This window comes from Malus sylvestris, chromosome 7 (assembly GCF_916048215.2).
Source record: "Malus sylvestris chromosome 7, drMalSylv7.2, whole genome shotgun sequence".
NCBI lineage: Eukaryota > Viridiplantae > Streptophyta > Magnoliopsida > Rosales > Rosaceae > Malus > Malus sylvestris.
The window spans coordinates 9,235,244-9,252,576 of NC_062266.1; positions in this window are offsets into that span (position 1 = coordinate 9,235,244).

Sequence of the window (17,333 nt, forward strand, 5' to 3'; positions counted from 1 at the left end):
TCAACCACCAATCTCTTTCTCGCAAAGTACTTCTATGATAGTGTTACATCACCATGGTAGAGTCTCAAGCCAATGAAACAATTATCTCATAAGTTTTTCTCCATGTAAAGGTTCTAAAAGACGCTAGGCGCTAATCGGGCAGCGGGCTAAGGCCTAGCGCCTAGGCGACTAGGCGGATTTAAGTAAATCTATTATATTTCGTGTAAATCTATTATATTTCGTGTAAATAAGTGTTTGTTTATAGTTAATATATATATATATATATAATTTCATCATAAACTACAAAATATAATGATATATATTATGAAGTATTGGAATATAATGAAAACATATAGGGAACAAACATATAATGTGTGTTGATTTAAGTATTCAACAAGTCTATTACAATTTATTGAAAAAAATAAAATGCAAAATGAGAGTTATCTATTTTCTATCTAAGTGAACAGCAATCTAGACGAGTGCCTAGGCGGGTCTGGGCAGGCTAGACGGGTGACTAGGAGGTCTAGGTGGGCGCCTTGGCAGGTATATACGCCATTTCTTAATTTTCAAACACCTAGGCATTAATCGGGACGGTAGCCAGCCGCCTAGCGCATGAGAATTTTTAAAACAGTCTCATTAGCACGAAACACGATAAAGAGGATACACCATGTTCAAACTCATTTCAAGACACATAAGGACCCAAAGGAAGAGACAAATAAAACCATCACAAACCCATCACTTAAACCCCAAAAACCGAAACCAAAACGAATTTGCACTCCCTTACTCTTTCAATAGCCAACAATGGCGAACCTGAGGACGACAATGGACTCAGCCTTTTGGGACTTGAACGTTTCTTCACCTCAGACCCTTAAGGGCTCCGCCAAGGCCGTTCCTGGCGACCCATTTCCTCTCGACGGTGCTCGAGCTAGCCAAGCCCTTAGGATTCAGCAACTCTTTCTTCTGGGAAATGGGTTCCCTTTGGGTGTTATACCTTCTGTTCAGGCGAAGATTTCTTTAGAGAAGGCTCTTCGGATCTCAGCACAGCTCCCCAAAGGATTGGCACTTTGGATGTGTAGTCGGGCTCTTACTTGTTGATGTGCTACAAGAAGAGGACAAAGTTAGTATTGAAAGGTGCATTTGTGGGGCCTTAGGTGTAGGCCTTGAGGCTCGCAATCAAAACTAACTAAGTGCTAGGCGTGCAACTGCTATCTCAGTATAGCAGATGTAGAACAAGTGTATTTAGTCAATTACTTGCGCCCCAAGTTACTTGGACTTCTTGTTATCAAAAGATTGTCGTGGATGGGTTAAGTCCACATTAAGTTCTTTTTTCTTTCCTTGTAAACAAGGACTTTTAGTTCACAGTCTTGTATGTTCAAATAAAGGGAGTCCAGAGCCCTTTAAGCCATTTACTTAGTTGTTCTTGGTTCATTTTAATGATAACATATCCATTAAACTAACCAGATCCAGATACAAATGGAACTCTTAAAGTAGGAAAACTGTTGGAAATAACTTGAATACATACTGGAGAATGCATTAAGTAATAGATCTACAAATTTAGAAAACAATCAAAGAGCCTCAAGCAAGATTTCACCTTGTTTGGCAAGGTTGAACCTCTTGCAATTGCTTCTCTTTGAACTAACAGTGGTTTGTACGCTAAAAAAGGATGGATGGTAAACAAGTTTACACAAGAGAATCGATACTACGCCACTAAGGGAGGTAACATAGCTTTAAACTGGACAAGAGATAGCTTGTTGCTAAAAAATAATTGAATCTGGGTTGATCTCAGCTTTTGGATGCAAATCTGGCTTGAAAGCAGAGTTTGTATGTTTGTTTGTTTGATTGGTTGAGTGTCTGGCTTAAGAGCAAAGTTTGTATGTTTGTTTGTTTGATTGGTTGAGTTGTTTATGGGGCCTCTTCTTCCTTTTATAGGCAAATTAGCCCGACTACTATAACTTTGTTCTTGCCCGAAAGCACTTGGAGGGTAGTGAGTCATCATCTGTTTACTTGGAATACCATTAGAAAGTGTTCTTTGGCTGGTATTAGGTTAGTCTCCATCACTTGTCACTTCAATGGTAAGCACGTGGCTTGTATCTTGGCTAAGAATGCTTCAATTTGCCTTTGGGCTTGATGCTGGGCTTCGGGCAAGTCTTCTTTAATTTGGCACCCTTGGGCTTTCCTTCATCCAAGTCCAATGTTAAAATATTAACCCAAATAGTGCCCCCTTTAATCATTGTTGAGTCTACAACCCAAGACGCTAATAATGATTAAACAGCCGCCACATGCCTTCATTCGGGACTTGCCCATTTTAAAATAACCATTGTTTAACAAAAACCTTTGCACTAACCCACGAATTCCAATGTTAACCAACCACTTACTATATAATCCCTATATAAACTCTCTGGCTAGCTAAATACCTTAGCAATTTCGAGCCTTCAAATTTCTAGAACTCTTAGTATTCTCAGAACCTTCCCAGTACACTCTTGCTTTCTCAGTTCTTACTCCTTAATCTTCAATTTTCTCCTCATTTTCCTTCAACTCTACTCAATGGCACCCAAAGTTGCTTGAACTCAATCTTTTTGCGAGACTGGTGAGGGGATTTCCACCAGGTACTGCTTGCTTAACAGCCTTCATCGCCCTCGGGCAAGCCTGCATATTGAACTTTTCTTCAAGGAGGGATAAGTACATTCCTTGGTGCCTGCATGGACCTCTCTAGTCCCTGTACCTATAACAAACAATATGCCCAAGAAGAAATGGTTCACTCCCAACCCATTCTTGGCCGAGTCAAGCATCTCCTCCTCCAAATGGTCAAACCACCGTCGCGACTTCCCTCTGATGAAGGACGAGGGATGAACACAATGGATTAACGAGCTCAAGCCTATCTTTAAAAGGAAATGGATGAACAACAAAATTTATGAGTTGATAATGTTGTCCAAGTCGACTATGATTGCTAAGCTCGAGCTGTTAAAAACTGCACTTCTTTTTTGGAACTCTGGCTCCAACACCTTCAACTTTGAGATGGGCCCCATGTCCCCGACCATTCTTAATATGGTGCAGGTCTTTGGGCTAAGGCCCTCGCGCAGGGTAATAGCCGTTACCCACGACTAGTCATTGGCTTTTACAGTATCCTCAGAAAGGCGCACTGCGTCCAGCTTCTGTTTCAGGACTTCTATAGCATTGAGGAGTAGCTTCTACTTTCTTGATCACTTCATCATCGTAGGTGTATGCTTCGGGATCAACTACCACAACCTTGTCAGTTTTAGGATCAATGTCAAAGACTTTGGTAGGACTACTATCAACCCAAGCCTTATTCTCCTCAAGTGTCGAAGTATCCATCAGCTCCTCATTGATTCGAACGTCGGGTTCATACATGAAAGTGACAGTGGCCTTTAGTGATCACTTAGCATAATCTTTGTCAATCCTTTTTCTGGCAATGGCCCTCAACCTCAATTCCTGTCCCCTCCTTCTATATCCATTCCAGCTACCACTTCGTTGCTTGAGCTTGTTAAAGAGTTCGGCCGAATCAGAACAAAGTTGAAGTCCTCAGGGCGCCTTTCAGAGCCTCAACAACTTCAGGATCAGCATGGGATTGAAGAGGTCAAGAAAGTAAATGTTGAAGTTGAAGATGCTTAAGCACAGTTAGCTAATAGTAACATTGCTTTGGAGGAGCCAGGTATAATCTTCACTATCATGCAGACATACCATTCTAGGATAGCTGCCCTAGCCAAGGATGTAAACCTATTGAGCTGATTCTTATGTAACTTCAACATTCAATGAAATGAAAATGACTTCTTTAATCCACTTTAGCTTGCATTTCCTCTTTGAAACTCAACTATGATGAGCATATAAACTAACTTTTGGATCTCTTACAATGTCTAAACTTCTTCAATGTAACAATCCCTAACATCCCACAAGGTTAGGTGATATTTCTTCAAAAACTTAGCATTAACTGGATGCCTCTGCAAGCTTCCTTCCACATCTGCCAAGTAATATCCTCATTTGTCTAGTACTTGGTGAATAACAAAGTACTTTCCCAAGTAGGACTCCATTTCCCAAAGCTTCTTACTTGAGCTCCCAAAGGTAGCACTGCTTTCCATACTAATTCCCCTTCCTTGAAGGTCTTTAACTTTACCTTCTTATTGTAAGCTTGGGCAACAACTCTCTTCCCTTCTTGAATTTTGTTCAAAGCTTTAATTCGAGCTACATCTAGATCCTCAACTCCTTAACATACAGCCTGAATATATTTTTCATTGTGCAGCCCAAACTGGTTTTGAATCTTAACATAACTCACATTAATTTCCGTGGGGAGTACATCATCCTGCCTGAAGGTTAAGGCATAAGGAGTAGTTCTAGTTCCTGCCCTCTTGGAGGTTCTGTAAGCCTACAAAGTCTTTCCTAATTTCTCATGCCACTTCTCTGGACTCTCGGCCACCATTCTTTTAATAATGTTCACCAAGATTATTACTGGCCTTTGCTTGACCATTTGATTAAGGATAGTAAGGACTAGACAGAATCATCTTTATCTTAAACTTACTTGCAAACTCCTCTACTTCCCTTGAAATAAAAGATGGCCCGCGGTTTGTGACAATTGTCTCCGGCACCCCAAATTTGTGTAAGATTTTGGTTTCAATGAACTTTTTGATAGCAGTTGAAGTGATAGTTTTTACAGCTGAAGCTTCCACCCATTTGGTAAAGTAGTTTGTTGCCATAATTACGAATGTGTGTCCTCTGCTAGAAGCTAGATATATTTTCCCGATAAAGTCCATTGCCCATCCTCGGAAAGGCCAAGGCTTGACCACGAGGTTTAAGGGTACTAAGGGCACATGTTGGAGAGGTCCATGTCTTTGACACTCTTCACATCCTCAGGCATAGGCCTTGCAGTCTTTCTCCATGTCAGGCCAGAAATAACCATATCTCCTAAGTAACCACCTCATCTTGGTTCCCGCTTGATGAGCTCCATAGATTATTCATGTACTTCAGCCATGACTCTCATAGATTCCTCTTGGCCTAAGCATTTTAACAACAGTCCATTTGGAGTTTTTCTTAACATAGCTTTATCGTACATGACATACTTAGTTGCTTGTCGTCTATTTTTCTTACTTGTGGGGAAGGATGAATCTTTCAAATACTGATCAATAGGTGTCCTCCAATCATCTATCTTCATTTCTTCAGTAATCACATCTAGGCTGAATCCCTTTTCAAAGATAGACGGGAGATTTCTTTTCTGAACTTCTATATTTACTTCAAACTTCCTTTCTTGGATTTGTGCTCTAGAAGCCAACTGTGCCATCTCATTGGCCTTTGCATTTGATTCTCTAAGGATATAGCTAACTGATATTTCAGTGCCCCAATAACTTAACAATTGAGTGACCGCTAAGTAATAACCGGCCATAGTGATGTGTCTGAACTTGTATTCTCCATTTAGCTGATTGATCACCAACTCTAAATCACCAAATACCTCGATTTCAGTTGTGCCTAACTCTATTAATATTTCCAGGCCAATTATCAATGCCTCAAACTCTGCCCGATTGTTGGTAGTCTCTTGATAATCCAAGAGGAATGCATAACAATGGTGAATACCTTTGGGATCAATGATAACAATCCCAACATCATTTTGAATGTAAGAACCATCAAAATTCAGTCTCCAAGAAGTGATCCAGAGGCTAGTTATTCTTTTTATCTCTTACTGGATCCATTCTTCTCTACCTGAGAAGGCTTTTCTTGGTGGGATCCACACACTGGCTACCTCCAAAGTTCCTGGGATGTTAATAATCTCATTTTGAGACTCTTGGTGCTTGGCTAAGAAGTCTGCAATTGCTTGTCCCTTGATCACTCTCTGAGGCATATACTGAAAGATGAACTCTGATAGTGCTAGAATCCACTTTCCAATTCTCTCAGTTAGCATTGGTTTTGACAGCATGTACTTGATCACATATGTCTTGGCGATGATGTGGATGTGGCAAGGCAACATGTAATGCCTTAGCTTGCAGGCAGTGAAGTATAGGGCCAAACACAACCTTTCTACTGGTGTGTATATTGTATCTACCTCAGTAAGGATTCTACTGAAGTAGTATATTGCTTGTTCCTTCCCACCTTCATTGTTTTAAGCCAGCAAGCTTCCCATTGACTTTTCAGAGACAGAAACGTAAAGTTTTAAAGGCTTCATCCTCTGAGGTGGCATGAGCACTGATGAAGAGGCCAAGTAAGCCTTTATTCTGTCAAAGGCCTCTTGGTAGGGTGGAACCCACTCAAACTCTTCTTTGTCTTTCAAGCTTAATAGAGGAGTTAGTAGCTGAATCTTGTCCTCCAAGTTAGCAATGAATCTCCTTAAGAAGTTAACTTTCCCCAGCAGCCTTTGCAATTGTACTTTATTGGTAGGAGGAGGTGATTCCATTATTGCTCGAGCTTTGTTCTTGTCAACCTCTACACCTCTTTGATGAACAAGGAATCCTAAAAAGTTGCTCGACCTTACCCCAAAAGAACATTTCTTTGGATTCATTTTTAACTTATAGATCATCATTCTTGTTAAGGCTTATCTGAGGTCTACCAAGTGTTGTTCTTCAATTTTAGACTTAACCATGATGTCATCAATGTATACTTCCATGCTATGGCCAATCAAGTCATGAAAAATGTCATTCATCGCTCTTTGATAGGTTGCTCCAGCATTTTTTAGCCCGAATGACATTACCAAGTATTCATATGCTCCAACATAACCTGGGCACCTAAAAGTTGTTTTGTGTATATTTTCTTTAGCCATTTTTATTTGATTATAATCGGCATTCCCATCCATGAAAGATAGGACTTTGTGTTTGGCAACTGCATATATGGATAAGTTAGCCATGGACATGAGACATTCATCTTTAGATGTGGCTCCATTAATGTTCCTATAATCAACACAACATCGAACTGCATTAGTTATAGCTTTTAATATAGGTACTATGTTGGCCAACCACTCGACATATTTGGTAGGCCTAATAAATCCAGCCTTTACCAGCCTCCCAATCTCTTATTTGACTTTTTCCTCGATCTCTTTTGACATCCTCCGTGGTGCTTGCTTCATAGGTTTATCTCCATCCTTAATAGGCATTTTATGTTCTACTAAGGTTGAATCTAAACCTGGCATCTCAGTGTAATGCCAAGCAAAACATTCTTTAAATTCATGGAGGAGACTGACTATCTTTGCCCGAACTTCAACTTCCAACATGCCACTGATTTATATAGGTCTTGGATTTTCTTTAGTCCCCAAATCAATGGTTTCTAAGGGATCTTGTACCTCTAGTGGTGGCTTGTCAGGTCTGCACACAAAAATTTAACTAACTCTGGGTTCTCGGGTAAGTCTTCTGGCCCATCCAGGTTATGTATACATTCAGCCATTTGGATGGCTGATTCCAACTTATTTCCTAAAAAACTCTACCTCTTCTCTATTCTGGTTGCTTGAGGCTTCTTCCTCTTGTTTTTCGGCCAAGCTCTCCATTTCTTGCTTCCTCTCTCTTCCATACACCAATAGTCTTTTGATTAAGGACCTGACTGCAACTACTTGGTCATTTCTTCTTTGTTCTGACATTACTGGTGTTGGGGAGTTAGGACAATATAGGGCTTATCCCATTCTTCCTTGGTGAGGAATAATCTTTGTTCCAGAAGCTTTTGGGCTGTCACCTTAGTCGGGCGGTCGTTCTCATCAGCTTTTAAGCACTGGAAAATCCCAATACTAGGATTGTAAAGCTGGCTTCTGCAACATTGGTTGTGGGGAGGAATGGCCGTGACTCGGCCTTTACCATCTCCCAAAATCATGGTCCCATGGCTCTTTCCTCATGGTAAACTGCTACTTGTTGATGCAAGGTAGAAGGTACAGAGAGATTCTGATGAATCCAATCTCGGCCTAGTAAAGCTCCATAGGTGGAAGTACTATCCACAACGAAGAAGGCTAGCATGATTTTCTTGGAGCCCAAGTCAACCTCCATGGGCAATATCTCATGAGTTCTAGTGATGGCTCCAGAGAAACTGGAAACTGTTAGATATGTAGGGATAAAATCCTCATCATTTCTACACATCCTTTTCATTTGCTTATACGGAAACACATTGACCGTAGCTCATCTATCAATCAAAACCCTCTTAAAGGGTATTCCCTTCGGATGAGCAGTTACATAAATAGGCTTGAGATGGTTAGCTAGGGTCAAGCTCGGGCAACTGAAGACCATTTTGTCTGAGTACATTTTCTTGGGCTCTTTCTTTGTAGGTTCGAGCAAACCTACTCTGCCTGACTCCTATTTTCCCGCTTTTTCAACATTAGCATGTGCCATTATAGGTTATGATGCTAAGTAATCACCCTCCATTATGGTAGGTTGATCAGGCTCAGCACAAAACATGGCAGATAAAACATATGTCATGTTTACGTGGAAGTTGCTGGGTTTAGGTAAGTCTTCCTTCTTGCTCCCAATGTGGCCCATGAATTCATCTAACTAGGCCTGTGCTTCTTTGGGCAGCATTAGTTCGGTCAGTGCCTCCTCTTGAGTTATGCCAAGTTTGGCATTTGTCTTGGAACTTCACAAAGAGTATCGACCAACAATGGTGAGGGAATCCCCTTCTCAGGCGAGATAGTTCCAAAACATATTGGATCTGGGCTCCATCTTGGTGTTGGCATCATTACCATGTCTTCCTAAGCTCTTCTCAAGATACTATACTTCCCAGGATGAGGGTTTTGTGGCACATGATCTCATTCCCCCACTGTTTTGCTATTAGCCTTTTCTACCTCTGTTTTGGTTCTCCAATGAAGTTGATTTCTTCCCTTATGAGGTACTGTCTCAAACTTCACATTTTTAGAGGCTTCTGATGTAGTAAGGACTTTTAATGAGTTCATATGGGCTTTGTGCTGCCTCTGAACTCTCATGATCATAGAGGCTCATATTTCTTTAACAAGTATCCCATCATTTCTAACCACGTACCATTTCTGCCTGAGTCGGGCATGATCTTTCTTCATGACTGGATTCACTATCCTCTCATTTATTTTGACATCTACACTGACATAGCTTGGCTAGGGTAGCCTCACGTCTACCCATTTTGGTATTTTGGCTTCTCTGTCTTCCCCTTCTTCAGAGGCTTCATAATTTCTAAATACCTCTGACAAGACATTTGGTTGAGAATCTCCTCTCAACCGTTGGAAAACATTTCTGGATGTCTCTTTCTCAGCTGCCCGTATGATGCTTTTGTGGGCTTCTTATTCTTCTTTCCCTCTTATTCTGATTAATTCTTGATCAATAATGGCTCCTGATGCTGGGACTTCTAACTCACATTCACACTGGCACTTGCTACACAACATTAGCCCTTTAACTATGGCTGCTTTGGGCTTCTTGGGCAACTTGCCTTCTTTCTACTTTCACTTCCCATGTGGTCTTTCCTTTCCCTTTTTTAGCCCAAGTCAAGTTGATCATGTTTATTGGGGATTCTGGGAAGGGATCCATGTCAATCATCATATTGGCTTGTGATTTTTCCAACAACTTTCCCTTCACTATGAGGTCTTGTATCCAATCCCTGAACTGGACACAGTTGGTTATGGAGTGATTAAAGGTGTTTGTCCCATACTTGACCAATCCCGAAACTACTGAGCACCGGTCAACGTTATACCATCAAGGACCCAGAAGAGTTTCCCTCCAACCAGGAGGCCAATCACAGCACGACACGTGTCGACATCAGAAGCCAATCATAGCGCGACACGTGTCAACATCAGAAGCCAATCACAACACAACACGTGTCAATGTCAGAACAAAGCTAGAAAATCTCTTCTATAAAAGGAGATCATTCTCCCACAATATTTCCGAATGTCATTTGTACTAAATCATTCACTAGTACTCACAAAATGAGAACTTGAACCTATGTACTTGTGTAAACCTTTCACAATTAATGAGAACTCCTCTACTCCGTGGACGTAGCCAATCTGGGTGAACAACGTACATCTTGTATTTGCTTCATTGTCTTTATCCATTTACATACTTATCCATATCAGTGACCGGAGCAATCTAGCGAAGGTCATAAACTTAACACTTTCTGTTGTACCAAAGTCCTTACTGATTTTGTGCATCAACATTTGGCGTCGTCGGTAGGAACGACACTTATTCCCACTCTCTTCAGCTTTGTTAAGCTGGTTTCCACCATTCGTACAATCTCTTTTGACCAGGCATCCATTTCCAACATAGGGAGCGAAGGAAGCCACAGCACATAGAATGACACCCCTCTTGCATCTGGTGCGAAGCAACGAAAGAAGGAACAAAAGAAGTTTGCTTTTAGGCTAAAGTCGATGAGCTGGAGGCTTAGAACAACAAGATAGTGATGAAGAATGAGATCCTCCAAGAGCAGTATGAGAAGGTCTTCGAGATGCTCTACAAGGCTAGATATACTAAAACACACGAGCTCATCACCCCTGTGGAAGTCAACCATCAACAGGGTGCCCCCCAAGGAAGTAAACAAGTACATGACTCCACTCAACACCCTCTTGTCCTACAACTCCTTAAGGAAGTAAACAAGTAGAAAGCCGAACGACAAGCTGAGATACCTGATTGGAACCAACCTAGGCCTGACCCTCTTACAAGGAGGATCCTCAACATCCCCCTCCAAGCAAAGACAAAGCAGAAGCTTGGCTTGCAACTCTATAGTGAAAATGAGGACCCGATTGAACACCTTAACCTCTTTGAGTCCACCATGGCATACCAGATGCACACCGACGAAGAGCGATGTCTTCTCTTCCCCTCCACCCTCTTTGGCGGAGCTCTAAACTGGTATTGCCGTCTTCCACCTGATACAGTAGACTTATTTGAGGAATTGAGGAAACTGTTTGTTTCTCAACACATTTTCCATATTGATCGCTTATACTATGCGGATGACTTGTACACTATTTGCTAGAAGTTAGACGAGTCATTACATATGTATGTTGGCCGCTTCAGCCATGAGTATTCCCGTTGTGCCGAGGTAGACGACAAGACTGCCCTCAAAGCCTTCACGGCAGGCCTACGTGACTGTTTTTGTTAAGTACATGATCAATGCCAACGCTTGGAAGACTTACTTTGAGGTAATGGCGCATGCTTATAACAATGCATCCGCCGAGGCAATGACATACCAAGAGAAACCCCCAACAACCATCCCCTATCAGCAAGTGGGAAGTGGAAGCCAGACCCACCCAAATGAGAAGACCTCAACCTTCCAAACGGCAGCGGTGCCTCCCCTTGCCTTACTTAATACTTTGCCAAGTCAACAGACATATCAATTTCAGGGCAAAAGGAAAGATTTCCATCCTCACCAGTCTCATTTTAGTAAAAGGAGTAAGGGACACTACCGCGATAACCAAGGGTATCGCCACGATAATCCCCGACCCCAGGCAGTCAACACAGTGGATCAAGCACGTGTCAGGATAGTCCCTACCCCAAGGTATGAGGCATACACACCTTTGTACGCCACATGCGTGGCCATTTACCCCAGCATAGCACACCTGATACCGAAGCCAAAGCTGAGGCATCCAGATTACAAGCCCACGAAGAACACGGGCACGTTTTGCTGCTACCACGAGCATAACGGCAATGACGGCGAGAAGTGTATCACCCTTCGTGATCATATTGAAGCTTTGGCACGTGAAGGAAAAATTGATCAATTCCTCCTTCACCCTCTAAGGGGTAACCGTAACCAACGCCAGGTGAATGTGATATATTCCATAAGTGGCGGCACACCCATATCTAAATCTTCCAACAGGGCTATGAAAAACAGCGAACGAGCTTTAAAGCCTGGCCACCAAGTGTTTCACGTGGAAGACATCAGGAGAGGCAAATATCAAAAGCCTAATTGGGATCCAATATGTTTCTACCCTGAGGAAGAAAGAGGTATCATCTACCCTTACAACGACCCACTGATCGTGGAAGCTCACATAGCTAACTTTGAAGTACGACGAATCCTGGTAGACATGGGGGCTTCGGTCAATATCATGTTTGCTGAAGCTTTCAGGGTACTTAATGTAGCTGAACACTTGCTCAATCGCTCGATTTCTCCTCTGATAAGCTTTTCTGGTGATATCGTGCAACCTTTAGGGAGCATACACTTACCTTTCACCATTGGTACATGCCTTTACACAGCTACCATTACCACTAACTTCCTGGTGGTTGATTACCCAATGACATACAATATCATATTCAAACGCATAGGCATCAATGATCTCAAGGCCATGGTATCCACACATATGTTGTTGATGAAATTTCCAACGCCCTATGGCAATGGTTACATCAAAGCAGATCAACTTAGTGCACGATCATGTTACAACACTTCGGTCAAGCAACAACACCTGCCTGTGCCCAAGGAAACCCTTTTTATACATGACTAAGTCATAAAGACCAGCCCAGACGAAGCCAACTTGGATATTCACGGTGGCAACAGTCAACCCGACGATCCCCGAGACGACTCTTTCACCCAGCAAGCACAACCTGCTGAAGAGTTGAAGAAGGTTTTATCTCAAAAGATTATCCAGATCGCATGGTGAAGATTGGCACCACCTTGTCACCACCCATTCGGTTGGTATTGATCTCTTTTTTGCAAGAGAATATGAGGTCTTTGCCTGGTCATACGAAGACATGCCAAGCATCTCTCCCGATATCATATGTCATCGCTTGAGTATTGACCCCAAGACCAAGCCGGTGAGATAGAAGCGAAGATCTTATGACGTTGAACGATACGAAGCAATGAAGGCAGAAGTTGAAAAACTCAAAGGCATAAGCTTCGTCCGCGAAGTTAATTACCCAAAATGGGTAGCAAATGTGGTCATTGTTAAGAAAAATCTGACTAAAGAAAGTCTCCTCCTCCAAAAGGTCTTATGGAGAATGTGTGTCGACTACACCGACCTAAACAAAGGATGCTCGAAGGATAGCTTTCCTCTTCCTCTCATTGACAGACTTATAGACTCTACGGCAGGGTGTGAACTCCTAAGCTTCATGAATGCTTACTCAGGATACAACCAAATCCTCATGAACCTTCCAGACCAAGAACACACAGCTTTCACTTCTGACAGGGGACTATATTGCTATAAAGTCATACCTTTCGGCCTAAAGAATGCAGGAGTAACTTATCAGAGACTAGTCAATTCAATGTTCGCCGAACAGATTGGGAAGAGCATGGAAGTTTACGTTGATGATATGCTAGTTGATATGAAAATTAACTTGACACACAAATTAAACCCTATGGATGACAATTGTAGTATATGAGCAAATAGGGATCGTTCTAGACCGGGGATTAACTAGGGATGCTAATCAATGTGAAACTGACTCAAGAACATAAAAACATAATGTAGAACACCAAGCTAGACTCAATTAATGCAAAACTAGAGTTTAAAACACCTAAACAAACCAAAAACTCAAAACAGCAACTAAAAGGCTCAAAACTGCCTTAAAACCACTTTCTGGGCAGTTTTGAGTCCCTAACGCTAATTTGGACGAAATTGGACTATAACTTGACTCAAAGCATTTAAAAACACAAACTAAATTGATTTCTAACTAATTTAACACTTTAAAATAAATGGGGAATTGATTTTGACGAGATTGAATTAAAACTAAACAAATTGCAAATCAAAGCAAACTAAAACAGATTTTGATTAAATAGAATGGTGAGAAGCTAGTTAGAGGGTTCCTTATCCACACATGAACATGTGCATACAATTTGATTCCCAGTTATGACTTCAACAAACGATGAATGACAATGCTCCAAGTTAATTAGATCCGCTTAAATTAACTTTCAAATTTCCCTAGATTCATTGGATTGAATGGAATACGCATTACAACCAAATCATTCCTCATCAAAGTCCCTAACTATGGAATACGCATGATAGAGACATTCAACAAAGATCATTAAGTTCAACGGAAATCATAAACATTGACTAGGCATTCATAACTATGGAATACGCATGTTAATCCAACCTAGGGTTTACTTAACATAATCGTGACTAGCGATCTTTACTACTCATGAATATAAGTTTATAACGATTAGGTGAAATTCCCTTATATCCTAGCATCAAGTTTAGGCATGCAAATTAAGTGTCGACCCTCAACCCACATACATAAACAAGTTCTTAATCAAAACAGAAAAGTAAACCACATCTAAAGTTCATGAATTCATAACTGGAGTAAATCAAATCATAACCAACATATGTCCATGGCTTCAAATTCACCTCTAACTAAAAAGAAATTAGTTCCACATGTTTAACATAATTGGAAAGCAAGTTAAATTAAACATGAAAACAGAAACAAGAAAGGAAAGAACTCCAAACACTCCACTAATGGCAGATTGCATGTGCAAGGTGTCTTCCTCCTTTGGACTGCATGGCACTACTTCTTTCTCCTCCAATGGTGGCTGCATAAGGTGGTGATGGTGGTGGGAAGGCACGGCTGTGGTGGAGGAATGGATGGGAAGGAGTTTGGATATGTAGGGAGAGGCAAGGCAAGGCTTGGAGAATGGTTAATTTCTGGGATATCCTCAATGAGGCTGCTGCCATGGGTATTTATAGGGAGAGGATGGACTTGTTTAATTCAATTTTCTGGTGTGAAAACAACAAGGATGCACGGCAAGGATGTGTAGAATAATGGTGGGTTAGGTCTTGAATCATTCACTCAATTTTCTGGTGTGAAAGCAACAAAAACTCACGGCAAGGATGTGTAGAATAATGGTGGGTTAGGTCTTTGAATCATTCACTCAATTTTCTGGTGTGAAAGCAACAAAAACTCACGACAAGGATGTGTAGAATAATGGTGGGTTAGGTCTTGAATCATTATGTGAAGACCTGTAATTTGGAAAATATATTTATAAGACCATCTATAATTATAATATTTGGGTTCCTTGTATTTATTTAATTATTTATTTGTTTACTATATATTAACCTTGTCTAATTACCTGTTTATATTTATTTTATTTATTGATTTTAGCTTTACTATAATTATTTTGGTCTAAAATAATTGGCTGGTCAAGGTCAGTGCTATTGTTGACAACACCTCCCTATTTAGACACACCCGTAGCAGATTATGGGAGTACGGAGATAGGTTCAACTTATCTCTTGCCGCTACACCTTCCAATAAGAGAATAGCTATAACTGTCTCTTAACCTCCTATAAATAGGAGTGCTTTTCATTCATTTGAAAGAGGAAAACAAACGGAAGAAGGGAAAAATAATTCGAGAGAAAGAGACCAGGATAGAGAGAGAGAGTTGTTTTTCTGTGGTTTCTGTTGAGAGTGAGAGAGAGATCGATTGAGTGAGGGAGGGAGGACCGTGGAGTCAGTAGCCTGCTTTGTGTGGGTAACAATTTCTATACCTTATTTATCTTTTCATAACTATTATATATTTTCCTTGTTTATATTTGTCGTGGAGTTTCTATTCGAAGTTAGTTTATACAAATTCTTCGCTTGATCAAATCTAATGTAATTTGGCTTCAAATCTGTATAGATCTTTGAGTTGGCTGTCTTATTATAAAATATGAAAGAAGTATGATAAACCCTAGTTTGACAAATCCAATTCAATTTCCTTTTCCAAAACTACTTTATATTTATACAATATTATGTTAATTTGATTGAGAATAGAATGAAGTTTATATATACACATATGCTACGCTATCAATATATGTAGATGTATATGTATAGCTATTTTTATATACATTAGTATATGCTGGAACAAAACCACACTAAGTCTTAAGCTTTTTGCACTATATATCGTCTAGGTTATAAATGATTAATCATGTTGTGAAATGGTTTTATGTATGGTTATTTTATACAAGTTACATAAGGTTTTGAAGGCAGAGGACTATCTAAGGTTATTCTTTCTTTTGGTCTCCATAGTATGTTTACTATACACAAAACTATTTTGCATAGTATAATAGGTCAACCAATTTGATATCTGATTTGAGTGGTAGTAAATTAGTAACCCAAGTACTTTGATTAGTTAGAGTCTATGTCTTGCATATATTGTGATTTGCTTAATACTTGTGAATAGGATTTTGTCAAGGTGGTGAACTCTTGTAATAGAGAGTTGGAGCAATGCTTTGGAGTCCAGGTAGGGGAAATACGGCAGACCTTTACAGATATTGATTCTATTAAATTTCGTGAAGTACTATATTTGTGTTGGTTGATTAATGTGGTTGGACATTGTTTGGATTATTGCTTCAGTTCGTTGTTTACTTGTTAGTACTACTGGAATGTTATTCGTTGAGATATATATTGTGAATTGTGAAGATGTAATAACGTGCTTGTGCATCACTCATGTGTAAGAAGTGGTTGGAACTTTGTAGGTGAGAAAGGAAATTGGAAAGAGGGTAATGGAAATGATCTTTTGTGTAGTTGAGTCAAACTCTTAGCAGGTACCAGGTCTCAGGTGAGCCCACAGTGCACAGATTCTTTAAGGGTAATTCGGGACTGGCGACGAAGAGTTTTGGCAAGATGACTAACAAAAGGGGAAATTGGGATGATTGAGTTACAGGGGGTTAATTTGTATATTAAACCATTCGAACCACCACTGCAGAGGTAAAATGCACGGTATGGGACGTGCAGGTCCGCGTGTTTTATTATATTAATTAACGGGGGTAGCCGAAGAGGTTCAATTGCATCCATGCATTATTTTATCAATAATAATTTGATATTCGGCTATATGATTTCATGACACATAATTTAATATTGTCAATTTACTGTGATAAGGTTATGTCCCTACTGAGTGACGGTGGTTGTTGCTCACCCCTAACCTATTATTTTACAGATGAGTTATTTGGCAACACTGGTGATAGACGAGCTGAGGTTGTGTTAGACGAGGGATCTAAGAGTGTTAATTTATTATTTCTATACACCTTGTAAAAATTTTGGAGTTATTTTAATAAGAGGAGTTTAATTTTCCAACCCGTGTCAATTTCCTTTTATTTATTTAGCTTTTAACTCGCGTTTCGGACTCGGGATCGAGTTTTTACTACCGACCCCAGGTCCGGGGCGTGACACATTCACTCAATTTTCTGGTGTGAAAGCAACAAAAACTCATGGCAAGGATGAATTTCTGGGGTAGATATGGTTTTGAGTGGAATTTTGGTCAATCCTTCTAGAAACCTATCCCTTCTTGCAACTTGTATTTGTTTCACCAGATTTTTAGCATGTTCATTTGATGTTTTGACTTCAAATTCGTCCAAACTCCTTGCTCCATGCATATGCACTTCATTCCAAGCCCAATTTTGCTCCTAAAAGCTCCCAAATGCTCCTTTTTGCATACTTTGACAATAAAACCTGAAATTGCACGAAAATGACTTTAAACACTAAACTAACTAAAGAAAAACAACATAAATGCATGAGAACAAGCCAATTAAGTCGCATAAAAAT